The sequence below is a fragment of the Polyodon spathula genome, chromosome 4 (assembly GCF_017654505.1).
Source record: "Polyodon spathula isolate WHYD16114869_AA chromosome 4, ASM1765450v1, whole genome shotgun sequence".
Classification (NCBI taxonomy): Eukaryota; Metazoa; Chordata; class Actinopteri; order Acipenseriformes; family Polyodontidae; genus Polyodon; species Polyodon spathula.
Genome location: NC_054537.1, coordinates 42027407 through 42041809, shown reverse-complemented (window position 1 = coordinate 42041809; position 14403 = coordinate 42027407).

Sequence of the window (14403 nt, the reverse complement as noted above, 5' to 3'; positions counted from 1 at the left end):
CACACAGTCTGGTGGGCACATGCCTGGTTGTCCTTGATTTCCGCAACACCTGCTACCAGCTGGATTTACTGAGGGCTAGCATCTGGTGTGAACTGGGGTTTGGGTGCACACTCATCAGCAGTTCCTGTTTGTGCATCCGCAAACAGTCTATTCACCATGATTAAAACTGTTCTTAAAAGCTTGTTTTGTTAATATGCAATAATGTGATCTGGCATAGGATTGTTGGTTTAATAGTTTACTAAAGTACATTCTAAATAAATAGTGTACTTGAGTTGAGAGGAGGGAGTTATCCAGTGTAAAGCAATTGGGTGTTTGAAGAAAACCTATTCTGTAGGCATGTGTAACAATGTGAAATAACACAATACTCGTTGTTTGTAAAATGGATTAAAGCATTTTGTTCTTGTCTATAATTAACTTTTTTTTAGTAGAATAAAAACATGCTTAGTAATTAGTAATCAATCATATTGAGAGTGCTTAAATTACCTGGGGGTGTATTTTTAATGATCTTTTAATGCTTGTTAACTTGATTCCACTGTGTTTTTGTTATATACAGTAATGTTAATAAGACACTCCCGGAGGAAAGAATAAATATAGTTGAGCAAAGGCCGCCACACACCAGACGCGATGCAATTTTTCATTGTGTGACAAGGTACTTTCACAGCGACATGACCATACACACCAGAACCATCACAGAGACAGATGCGACAAATTGGAAAACTGCCAGATCAAAAACTATATAAAACTATTAAAAAATTGCTGTTGACAAAACTATGAACAGGACTGGTACATATTCGTTAACATGATGTAGTAATTAGGAGTGCCTTCTCTGACGGTATTTCAACAAATATATGGCAATAAATTATATATACCATTATTTTTTCCTCCGTCATTTTGGATACTGCATCACCCTGCTGGGCCACACTGAAGCTGTTCTCTGACTGGTCAATTCCCTAGTTGTCACATGACAAATCACAAAAAATAAGATTCAATTCTATTTTTACCATGTCGCTCCAGTGTTGCCCCTGCGTTGCCTGTCATATCGCCTGTGGTGTGAAACAAATTAATCAAAAGTATAGGTTCTATTCATTTTGTTGCATTGCTGCACAGTTTAGCTTGTCAAATCATGTTTGGTGTGTAGCAGCCTTAAATTAAAATACAGTAAATTAAAGACAAAAGAAAAATTGAGAATAGGCCCCTGTATTAATAGAATGTTATAATATGCTGTTAAATTAATATGTCCAGAACAGATAGTGAGTTTTTAGCCCAAACTAGCCTGATGGTAATAACTACAGTAATTGCATTACTCAGAATGTCATATTTTGATCTGTAATGACTGCCCTGTTCTTACAATGTAGCTAATGCAGGTCCCAGGCTTCTTTTGTTTCTGAAAAGATGTTTCCCATATTTGCACCTGAATTTAATCGTCTTAAATGTTTAATAACGATTGTGCCCAGCAAAGGATGAATAGATTTCTTGAATATATGACCGTGCAAACCCAGTGCTTAAATTGCACGCCATTTAGTCATTTAGGTGTTTACTTTTAGAAAGGCGACTGTGTTTATGAAAAGCCGTTGTTTAAATTGATGATCTCATCACTGATTGTAATTTAAAAACAATATCCCCTGCTTTTAAATTGATTTGTTTTAATCAATGTAACAGTACAAATACAAACTGGCAAACACTGTAGCTATTGGAAGACATGTAAAGGCTTAAGACATAGAGGTTGTAGGGCATGTTTGCCTTAATATATTATTAGTTTATCACAGAAGTAAAGCCACAGACAAACCAGCTGTATAGCCTAGGCTTAGACCAGAACCATGGGAAATGACACCATGAACAACTGTACCGTCAATGAGGACTTTATAAAAAAAAACTATCTTCCAGTAATGTATAGTTTGGTTGCTTGTGTTGGCTGGACTGGTAACATTATTGCTATAACTGTATACATCACAAAGATGAGACCTTGGAAAACTGGCATTATTCTTCTATTCAACTTGGCAGTGGTAGATATAATCTATGCTTCAAGCCTTGCATTCATGGTATATTACTACGCATCAGGTGACCAGTGGTATTTGGGGGAAGCTATGTGCCAATTCCTCAGGTTTATTTTTATGTTACATATGAATGGGAGTATCTTTCTTTTGAGCTGCTTGAGCATTTTCAGGTACCTTGCCATTGTGCATCCTCTCCGCCTCCGACAGATGCAAGAAGAACGCTGTGCTTGGATCGCTTGTGCTGTTGTGTGGTTGCTTGCGCTGACTGTGTCAATTCCTATGATTCAGATCATTTCCTTACAAGAAGACAATGGCGTGGTGTCTTGTCCAGACTTGGCCAGCTCAAGTGATGTTAAATGGGTCTGGATATACAGCTGGCTTTCAACAATCCTTGGATATCTCGCCCCACTGCTGATTGTATTTTTATGCTACCTGCAGATCATCCGCCGACTTCTGCACAGACCACAGACAAACAGACCCATGAAATCTAAAGCACTGCATCTTATTGTTGTAATTCTGCTAGTTTTGGTCCTGTGTTTTTTCCCATATCATATTTTGAGAGCTGTGAGTATAGACACTAGAAGGACAAAATGTCTCTCCTGCCACTGCATGCATGTCCAAGCGGCATACATGTTATCCAAACCTCTGGCAGCAATGAATACCTGTTTTAACCTTGTTTTGTATGTCACTTTCGGAGGCAACGTGCAGCATGGATTCCTCTCTCTGTTTAGTTGCGGTTCTGTTTCTGCTTCAAGTCGCCAGGTTGGTGACATTGCTGTTATTGGTAGGGCTTCCTCGGTGGGTAGTCGGTTGTAATTTTCAGTGTTGCTCTTTAAAACGTTTTTTAAAGATAACATTTGTCTCTGGTTATATTGGTTGTCATTAGAGTACAGTTTTTTCAAAGTTTCTTGTGAAAAAATACTGTTAATTGTTGCATGATTGTGGTTAACAAAAGATCAATGATTCTATGAAAAATAGAAAAAAGATTTAGAATTTACTTGGTATTGTATTGATTTATGATGTGTTTCTACAGGGACTTGTTGCTAATCTGAATTTGACATTATAACCGAGAATTTGGGTTGTCTATTGTACAATTGCATTAAAATTAAAATGATTTTTAGTATTACTATTACTAGTATTGTTTTTAGTACCTGGTACTGTATACATATTGCCTCAATAAAACATGTCCTTTACAAATTGGTCTGTTATGAGACATTTTTTTATGCCTTCAAACACCTTAAATGATTATCTATTCCTTTTTATGCTAGGAGGATCTTGCAATGTCATATATGCAGTTCATACAAAACTTTACTATCTTCTTCATTTTTTAAACTTTATTATTGTATATTCAGTTTTTTCAACAAAGCTGCTTGTTAATGTTTTAAAGGCATCCAAAAAGCATATAGAAGCCTGCAAGAAGTACATCTGCACTATTTTAGGAAAGATATTACTACGGTAATGTAGTATACACGTCGATCTTTACCACTTTTATTAACAAACAAAATTGTATTGTGCTAGCAGAAACTTTACATGAAGTAGATATTATCCAATACCTTTATGTGCTATGTAACTTCTGAGGTTCAGTAAAAAAACAAGCATTCTGCCCCAGAAAATGTTCAGAGAATTGATGCATTTTCAATTGTGCAGTGCTAGCACTTCCCTGCCTATTTTTACAGAATTCTACTGAATTATAATACATATTTAATACAAACAAAAATGATTTAGTTATTACTGTGTTTGTTTGTAAAAAGGCTTTTAGTTTCCAAACTTTTGCAGTATCAAAGAAACTGCGAAAGGTTATCTGTAGCATGAGCATCCCTGTGCCTATTAGTGCTAGTCTCTCATAAATCATTTCAGCTGGCAACGTATTCTGTGATTCGCTACAATAAGTTAAATCGTATGTGTAGTAGAAAAAAGAAATTGTGCCAGTTTTTCTTTTTTTTTTTTTTTGTAACCAAAACTGCAGCTGCCACAGTAAAAGCAGGGTTATATAAACCTGTTGCATGTTAAATGTGTTGGTGACTATTGCATTGACCTAACATGACTTTTTAAAAAGTTTCTTCTTTATAAAGATGTTCTTAGTTTCATTATATTATCCAGTAACAAGTAACCTTTGCATTGCCATTATTTTAATCTTTGGCCATACCAATGATACAGACTTCTCTCAAGAAAGTTCCATGTGCACGGTACGCAGGGCACTCACTATGCTTGGTGTCTAGTAACCCGGTACACATAGTGCCAACTGTGCTCGGTACACTAGGTGCACACGGTGCCCTGATGCCCTCTGCCTATACATGGTGCTCCACGCCGCTGTAGGCTAAGCGCTGCCCCGGTTGTGTGACTGCACAGAGTCCAGGCTAGACACCCTTGTCCAGTTGCTGGGATCAAACCTGTGTGAAACAACTCTCTCTCTGGTTCCCCTAGAATGACTACACCCTCAGGTGTGTAAAAAAAAAAAAAGCAAAAATAATCGTCAGCTTCTACTCAGTGATTTAAACAAATCAAGGAAAAAATAATAATAAACATAGCAACCCTGTGTAATGACATTTTAATGACAATAACAGGCATTTACTGCTGGCATTAAATTGATAAAAGGGTGTGCTGAGACTAACACCTGGGGTGTGGTCAACAGAGCAAAATAAACTCTTATTTTAATTGTTTTTCTATTTGTGGCTAACGTATGTAAATGGTCTGGAGAGGTTGTGTACAGTGGATCAAAAATGGCTACTGGCTATGAGATTAGTTTCACTCAGCAAGTTATTTCAGGTGTGCTTTATATTTTACTCTTATTTTGTTGATAAAATGTCTAAAATAACATATTTATTCAGGTAAATAGTATTATTATTATTATTATTATTATTTATAATAACAGAAAGTGCCCTAGTATCTCAGTTCACACAATTTAAAAAAAAGTTTATTTGTTGTGTTATACCATAAAAAAGGCAGAATTTCTGTGTTAAACTGTAAAATCCGACCATTTGCCTTTTTAGAATTCAAATTTTAGCATGTTTTAGCAGTTCAATTATACGTTGAAAGGGCCAAAGTGAGTATAAGCTAATTCATGTTAATTTTAATTAGGAATGTTTTCAGATGCAAGTTATTGTAAAACAGAAACCATATCAAACCTTACTCAATCTGAAATGTGCTGTTAGCTAATTATTGACAATTATCATGATTGAAAACCAACACCTGATAATTAATTATAGAATAAATCAATACATAATCATTAAGTGCTGAAAAATAAATTGGAAATTTGTGATTAAAAAAAGCAACAAAATGGTTAAAACTAAAGAGCACAGCAACAACCTCAAAAATGGCAGCGATACAACTAAACGAAAAAGGAGAACCTACCAGAAAAATAGCAGAAAGACTCAGTTTACCGAAAAGTAGTGTGGGCTATTATTGATAAACACAGGAGAACAGGAACTACAACTAGCTCCAGGTGTGGAAGACCAAAAAAGATTTCTGCAAAATCTGGAAGAATCATCATTCGAGCAGCCTGGCAAAATCCTCAGATTACTGTAAAAGATTTGACACAAGAATTGAGAGATGGTCAAGAAATTCACAAGCAAACAATTCAACAATACCTTAACAAGATGAATGTACATGGGCGAGAACCATGATGCAAATCAGAAGCCTGATTTCTTCAACGAAACTTTTTTTTTTTTTTTTTTTTTTTTTAACCAAGAAAGCAACAATATGTTTGGAGGGAGAAAGGAGAATTGAAAGAATGTATTGTAGAAGGATCAATGAATGCTGCAAAATATCAAGAAATGTAGCACTCTCATTTGTTACCCAGTGCTAGAAGGCTTATTGGACAGAAGTTTGTATTCCAGCAAAATAATTACCCTAAGCATTCTGCAAAGTCTACAAAAAATGATTCTGAAAAAAAGATTACAGTTATGGATTGGCCATCTTAGTCCCCAGTCTTGAATTGACTTGAAGGCTGCTGTTGCAGCAAGGAAACCAAAGTAAATTGCAGAACTCAAAGCATGGGCAATTGAAAAATGGGCAAAAATATATCTGGAAAGATGCCAGGAACTGGTTTCAAAATCCAAAACAAGACAACAAACTATAACGTAAACAAAGGGTGGGCATACAAAATACTAATGCAGCACAGGTACCAGGATGGAAAAGTTTCTCAGAACAATAAACTTAGCAGCAGTAATACCAACAAAGCTAATGAATGACAAGAAAAGGAATTTCAAAACACTGTTTAGCACTCATTTTAAGCCTTTACATTTCTACTGTTTACCCTACACGCTGCAGGTCAATCTTTCGCTGCCCTACTGTCTGGGTTTGACCACTGTATTCTAGGTAAGGTGCCAAGAACATGTTATGTACAAACTTTTTATATAAACAAAAAATAATAATTGTGTGACAGTGTAGCAGGGCGGTAGGAAAGCCCTACTGTTTGAATGGATTGTGTTTATTTTTAGAACGGGGTCTCCCCCTCCGCCCCTGTGTTGTGTTATTTTGTGTTTTGCATTATGATTTATTTATTGTATTTGTGTATTATTAAATATGACGAGGAGCCATAACGTTTGTTTTGTAGTTTCTAATTAATAAACTTGTGCAGATTGTGGCCGAGGGGTAATAGAATAATTACTAACTAGTTAAACCCCTCGGCCACGGTTTAAAAAGCCTGCAGCTCTCCATGTTCGGGGAGGGTGTGTTCAGAATCTTCGTTATTTGAAAAGAGAGAGAAGAGAGAGAGAGAGGAGAGAGAAAAGAAATTTAAAAATAAAGATCAGTGAAGGCTATTGCCCAGCCTGATCGTATTTTATGTTTATGATTTGTTTTGTTTAAACCTTTTATTTTTCTGCTCTGTGAGCAGTGTTTATTTTTGTTCAAATATTGTATTTATTTTCGTTTTATTTAAATAAACAGCGCTCTATGTCTTTTTCACTACAGTACCCTGGTTTGTTTTCTATTCCTCATTCTGCCTGTTGTCACCACAATGCCATTTCCTGTCACAGACAGTATAAAATGTGGTAAAGAAATGACTGAAATATGTTAGACACCTTTTTTTGGTAACCAAAGATGGGTAGGCTCAAAAACAGTTATCTACAGTATGATGCAGCAAAAATAAATAACACAGTAAGATACCATAATTAATTGGAACAGTATATGAAGAAGTGTTGTGTGTTTTGTTTTGATTTTGTATTGCATCTCTTGGCTTAAACAATCTGGTATCTTTGGCATAGATGCAGTTGTGTAGTGACTGATTCATGCCTATTAGTCTGCAGGTTGCAGTCCAGGGAACATTGCTTTAATGTAATCCAATTTGTGTGATCTTCCTTGGAGACTCCTCCATCCTGTGAGTAAAGGTTGATTATGCATGTTTGTGACACAGTGGGAGAAGCAGTAAAAAAAACCCAAAATGTCAGGTGTGTAACCACTCCAGTGCATAAAAAGCTGGTCTAATGATGTGGACATAATTAATGACAGTGCTGTTGAAACTATCCATCTTGGGGTTACAGGTTGGTTTATCAACCTGAATATTATTGTGATTCATCATGCTGTTTCTCTTAAGAGCAGAGACCTATGAAAACCCCAGAGGAAAGTGTACTGAATATTTTTTACTAAACTGGATGGGCTGGATTTCACTGAAACAGTGCAAATAAACAGGATGTATAAGTGCTAGATTGATCATATTAAGACCACTTTATGGTAGAAACTTTATCAATTAACCTCTGGAACTCCAGGTAGTAATAAAAATGAACAAACTATATTCTGTGGGTATTCCTTAAGCAAATGAATATTTACATAACTTAAGGAAATATTACCAGCTGAAACCAGCTAAGGAGGGCAGATGTTGCAGGTTTTAAGAACAAATCTTGTTTTGTCTTATCAGTGATGTGCAGACTTCGTGACTGATAGAAAGCAAATTGAATATGGACTCTATGGACAGTCACCCAAAGCTATTACCTTCATGGTGCAACTAATGTGTTACATCTACTGGCTGCCTACCTTTAATAGCTCAGCTGGTTGCATCAGCTTAACTTTCAAGGACAGGAACACTTATGCATATTAAATGCAGATTTTAATATTTTTGACATGGTGGGGGATGTGGAAGGATTGCCTGATCCTTTTAAGTAGACATTAACATTGGACACTGATTAAGTACAATAGCAAACTCTTGCTTTTTATGGTAGACACTCATTAAGCACCCTCCGTGACGACTGCTTGCATTGAATGCTCCTGTTTTCTTGGAAGTGCCTAGAAACAGTGTGTGTTCATATACTGTGGAATGCTATACGCTGGCTGCAAGATGTCATATGTATGCTTCAGAGTAGTGTATTCCAGGCAGAATGTTAGCGATTGAAAAGGGTTGTTGAGAAGCTGTAACGCTTACAAAACTTCTTAAAACTACTTCATTAAACTGCTTGGCCTGAGGACCCAACAAAGACCTGAATTTAAGAAGAAAGCAATCAGTTATATGTACTTTCAAAATCAACATGGGATGCATTATTTATTTAGCACATAGAGTTTCTGCCACAGGGAACACATTCAAATTGAAACATCCTCAATGGACAGTGGTATCAAAATGATATAAACGATGAAAAAATACAGTGATCTAAAGTCTCTAAATGTGTGCATATGAAGTCCATATTGAAGCATTTATGGCATCTGTCACTGCCAAATTAAAGAAAACATAATGTGTTACTAAAATGAGCAAGCTACAGCAAAGACAAAGAAGTAAGTGACTTATGTTGCTAATGTGTTTCAAAATATCAGTCAAACAAGGGAAACCTTTTTAAAATAGGCAAAAAGTAATACTTTCCTAATTGTAGTTTTGCAGTGTTAAAAAATGCTTTCTGTAATCTGATCGTTCACCACCAAGATGCATAGAATCCTTATCACAAAGCTTTAACTTATACGTTATTTACAGAATGTTTTTTCAGTTTTTTTTTTATGAATAAAATACAATTTGATATTCATGATAAACAATAAACTGGCAATCAGTACCTAGCACTGGCGGCGATATAACCAATTTTTGGTGGGTTGGTGATTTCTAGTCTCCCATAAAATATTACTTTACTGTAACAGAATGCATTTTGCACATTAATTATTTTACTGACCTTCAGTATCAAATCATGAAACCATCAGTTTATGACATACTTAAATGCACAATAATGAAAACTGCATTCATCTAGATGCAATTTTAGGCAACTTGAAAACTGAACAGAAATCATTATGCACGTACCTTAACACATTGTTAATGCTGTGCTCATTTTTGCACAGCATAGTCCTTTAGCACAGTCCCGTTTAACAATCACTTGCTGAAGTTTTGCTGAAGTTTTTTTTTTTTTTTTTTTTTTTAAATCCCCATACAAAGTTATGATACTCTAGTCCAGGGGTATCCAACCCTGGTCCTAGACAGCCCCTATCTAACAGGTTTTATAGGTGTCTTTACATCATCAGTGACTAAAGATCTGGAACACCTGTTAATCTTGATTAATTAAGTCAATAAGTGGTTTAACGAAGTAACTGAGAGATTGGTTGAAATGAAAACCAGTAGCCACAGTAGCTCTCCAGGACAAGGGTTGGAGACCCCTGCGCTAGTCTATATGAAAAATGTCATATACCTTTCTTTAATTGCGAGCCTATTTACAAAATATGTTAAATATTTACAAACAAGCATAGAAGTACTGTATAATTCATATTAGTACAGAATATTTAAACACACTATTGAAAATGTACAGTGCCGAGAAAGTTTGTGAACCCCACTGATAATTATGGAAATTCCATAGTTTTACCATGATCGCCTTCTTGAATCAAAACCCTTTCTTCTCCAAAAGGCTTTTCTTAAATATCCAATAGGGTTTATATTAACCAATTCCATGTCTTTTGAAACAAAATGATGTATGAATTAGACAAACAATAATTAAGATAAGATAATTAAGATTTAGGGTATGTGAAAAATTAAGTGAACCTCTGGTTTTATCCGCTCAATTAGGGGGATAATTAGAATCAGGTGTTTAAATAATTAGGTAGATCTTCAGGGGTGAGTTTGGGAGGCCCCACCCTATATAAAGATCAGAAACTTTGTGAGTTTGGTCTTCACCATGCAGGTGTGTGGAAACATGTTATGCCACCGTCAAAAGAAATCTCTGAAGAGCTCAGAAAAACAGTTATTGATGCTCATCAGTCTAGAAAGGGCTACAAAACCATTTCTAAGGATTTAGGGCTCCTCCAACAGAACTTTTTGGCATCAATGAGAAATGTTGTGTTTGGCAAAAACCAAACACTGCATTCAAATAGAAGAACCTCATCCCAACCGTCAAGCATTCTGGTAGGAGTGTGATGGTTTGGAGTTGCTTTACTGCCTCAGGACCTGGACGGCTTGCCATCATTGACATAACCATGACTTTTCCTTTGTATCAGAATATTCTAGAGGAGAATGTCCATGTGCTGAAGCTGAACCAAAAGTGGGTCATGCAGTAAAATAATGATCCTAAACAAAAGAATGGCTGCAGAAGAAGAAATTCCGCATTTTAGAATAGCCTAGTCAAAGTCTGGACCTAAACCCCATTGAAATGTTGTGGCAGGACCTGAAGCGAGCTGTCCATGCAAGGAGAAGCCCTTAAATGTTACAGAGTAGTAAAAGTCACCCGGGTGCCCAGTGCACAGTAGAGGTCATACATTCCAAGTATCTGGCACTTATTATATCTTTCTAATTCCTGGAGGTGAGAAGTGTACTTTGTGGTTGCAAATTAATTTTGGTTTTGAGGATACCGTTTCTTCATGAGCCACCTTGGTTATTTTGACCGTCAGTATTTCGGCGTATTTTGCTAGGGTCACATATCTGTGACCCTATAAAAACATTTTTACTTGAACATATATGAAAAATAAAACATTCCGGCTCTCTGTTTTTTGCCAAATCTCACTTTTTTATTCTTTAAAAAAAAAAAAAAATTGAAGCTAACGCTCGACCTCGTCAGAGTACAACATGTAGAAGCTGTAGACACATATTAATAAAGGGCATGCATGTGTCACAAATTAACAATCACTAATCGTAGGCTTCCAGTTATCACAGTATAAACAAATTTAGTTTTTTTTTTTACATGTATGACAAATCAATCGAAGAGCTTAATATATTAATAAGTACATAATTTCCAAAAGGCAAACAGTAAGATACACATAAAATTGACAGTGTCATCCAAGCAATGCACCTGTTGCTAACAGATCAGCAATAATAAAGGAATAACTTAATGTTAAATTACCAGGAAAATACCTATTTAGTAAATTTAAGTATAAATACTCATTTGTAAAAATTCAAAAACATTACCACACTTTTGTAAAAGCTGTACAGTGCATTACAAGGCAACAGTTTGTCCAATTAGTAACACTTCAAAAATAATTGTTACATTCCTCTTGTTAACTCTATAATACCTTAATTCAAAAAAGCCTTCTATATGAGACAATAAAGTACATCTACTTTATTGTCTCATAAAAGATGTTCTTTCAGCATAGCTCGCAGATCAAATTCATTATTAAGGCTTTTGGGTTATAAAGTCTGTAACTTACAAATCCAATAAGCTTCTCTCCTTTTTACCTCGATTTCCTCCTCTTATTGGAATTTTAACTTTTTCGATGCCGTAGAATCTCAAAGTAGAAATGTTGTGGCCATGATCGTGAAATAAACTGCCATGGGATAGTTCTGCTCATTTCTACATACCAAGCTTTATGTTCACTAATCCTTTGCTTTAGCATCTGTGTAGTCTTGCCCATGTATGCCATTCCACAGGGGCACCTTATCATATAAATAACATTAGTTGTAGCATACATAATTATATCTTTGAGAATTTTTTTGCTGCTAAAGGATGGCAAAAAAAGTTGGGGCACAGTTACCACACTTATAGTTCCAATTCAGTTGCCATTTCCCATACAGATTTTTTTATTTTATTTTTTGGTTGAAGATTTGCATGTACCAATTTATCCTGTAGATTTGGACCGCGTTTGAAAAGTACCAAAGGTGGATCCTTAAACTGTGTTGTTAAAACCGGATCAGTTAATAATAAATTCCAATGTTTATTAATACTTGTTTTGAACAAATGAGAGTTGGGAGTATATGTTGTAATAAATGTAACTGAATACTTATTTTCTTGTGTTTTTTTTTTTTTTTGTAAAAGTTCAATCCGTGGTTTGTTTTAAGCTGAATTGTAAGCTGTTTCATATCAGTGGCTTTACCAACAAATTCCTCTGTGGAATGGCATACACATCAAAGTCTAAAGAACTGACTCAACTAGAAGTATTTTTTATCAGTTTCTTTTTGGTACAAAATAGTGATTAGACCCCTTTTATGATTTTTTTATCCACATATCTTAAAATTGAACATGTTTCTGATCATAATCAAGAGTACATTTCAAATTTGGATTTACGGTATCCAAAAGTTGAAAAAAGCTTTTAACTCTTGTTCCGTCCTCGTCCAAATACAAAACACATCATCTATATAGTGATAGCACTTCAAACTTTTTGAAAAAAAAAACAAACACACACACACATTTTCAGATGCATTATAGACAAACTTCTCTTCAAAGAAACCTGCATATGAATTTGCATAGTTAGGAATGAAAGTTGAATCCATGGCTGTTCCATTTACCTGTAGATAAAAGTCTCCTTCAAAACTAAATTAAATCAGATTCAGAATAAATGATGCTAGTTCATTAATACATTCAGTAGTGTGGAATCTCAGGTAATAATCCAAAGTTTCTAAACCACCATTATAGGGGTTGTTTGTGTATAAACTTTCTACATCAAAGGTAGCCAGTAATGTTTCATTTGGAAGATTTTCTAAAGTTGATATTTTATTTATTATATCTGTAGAATATCTAACATACAAAGGAAGAGTCTGAACATAAGGTTTAAGAAAATAAGCCTACAAAATTAGATAAAGGTTCTAAAAGAAAGCCTATACCTGCCTCAATTGGCCTACCAGGAGGATTTGGCACCCTTTCGTGTATTTCTGATAAAGTATAAAAGACGGGTCGAATAGGATGTAAACAATGTAAAAATTCAAACTCTGCCACAGAAATCCAAAGTGTTTCTTTTGTAGTTTGCAAATAAGTATCAGCTTTTTGTTGGCTCGTTCTCTAGTTTACTATAGAACTAGCTGTTGTCCAGTTGTTTAACTATTTCAGATATATAATTATCTACGTCCTGAACAACATATAAAAAATAAGTTTAAAAAATCTTGCTACTTATTTCACATTTCTGCCATTTCAGATCGGTGTTTATGAAATAAGAAAATGAAACGCAGTATGGTTTTTTAATTACCTTAATAATTAAGGCACTAGAACTAAATTTCTGTGTTTTTTTCATGTTTTGGCTGCAATTGAGCTGCATGGTTTAAAGATCTTGCCACAATTTAGGTAGGGCCTTTGTTATTTTCAATATTAACTCATGAATTGTGTTTCGGTGGGAAAACTAAAAAGAGGAAGCTTTGCCCCACCCAACCGTAGAGGATAAATTTTCTGGTTTCTATGGAGTGTTATGGTTTGCAGCTGTACTAGTTCTCTGTGATTTATTAATGAATCTAGTTAGACTGGGGTTTGACATTTTCAAAAGCATAAAACGAGCAGGAGATTTGTCTCCACAGTAACAAGGTGAAATTTGCAAAAGGACAAATTAAGGAGACGGCACATAAGCTAGATTTTTTTTAATTCTGTTCACTCACTTTGCATTTTGTTAATTGATAAATATAAACTATTAACATGTCTATTTTTGAAAGCATTCTTACTTTACAGCATTTTTTCACACCTGCCTAAAACTTTTGCACAGTACTGTATCTCTGAATGATCATTTGACTTGCCATATTAGTATATGACCAGGGAAAATTTGCACTTATAACACCATTTAATTTTGTCTGGTTTATTTTTTTATTTATACAAGGTTTTGTTTCTCAAAGTCCATAGTTTACGAATTCATTTACATGCATTGATTTAGTTCATACTTTTCTGACCTGAAGTTGAACCAAGCCTACATTAAATCAGTGCCAGAATGAATTTTCATCTACATAATTGAATTGGTTTTGGCAAGCTAATGACAGAACAGTTGGTCTTTTGTTTTCCAACTCAGTGCTTTGACATTTGCAGTAGATGATTTCATCCTGAAACTTGATTTCCCTATTTTTCCCCAAAATATCCTTATCATGCCATAAAGATGAGGCAAACATACACGAGTCCTCCTGAGGCAAAAAGGCATTATATAGCTGCCTATTTTATGAAAATATTATATTTAAACTACAGTGAACAGAGGCTCAGGTTGCAGAAATATACTGTATATCAGAATTTACATGATTTTAAATGGGTGTTTGGAGACTTGGCTTAAGATTTTTTATAAAAAAAAAAATACATAAGTTCACTTGCTTATCACCAATGTTAATGTTATTATTTGTTAGAAT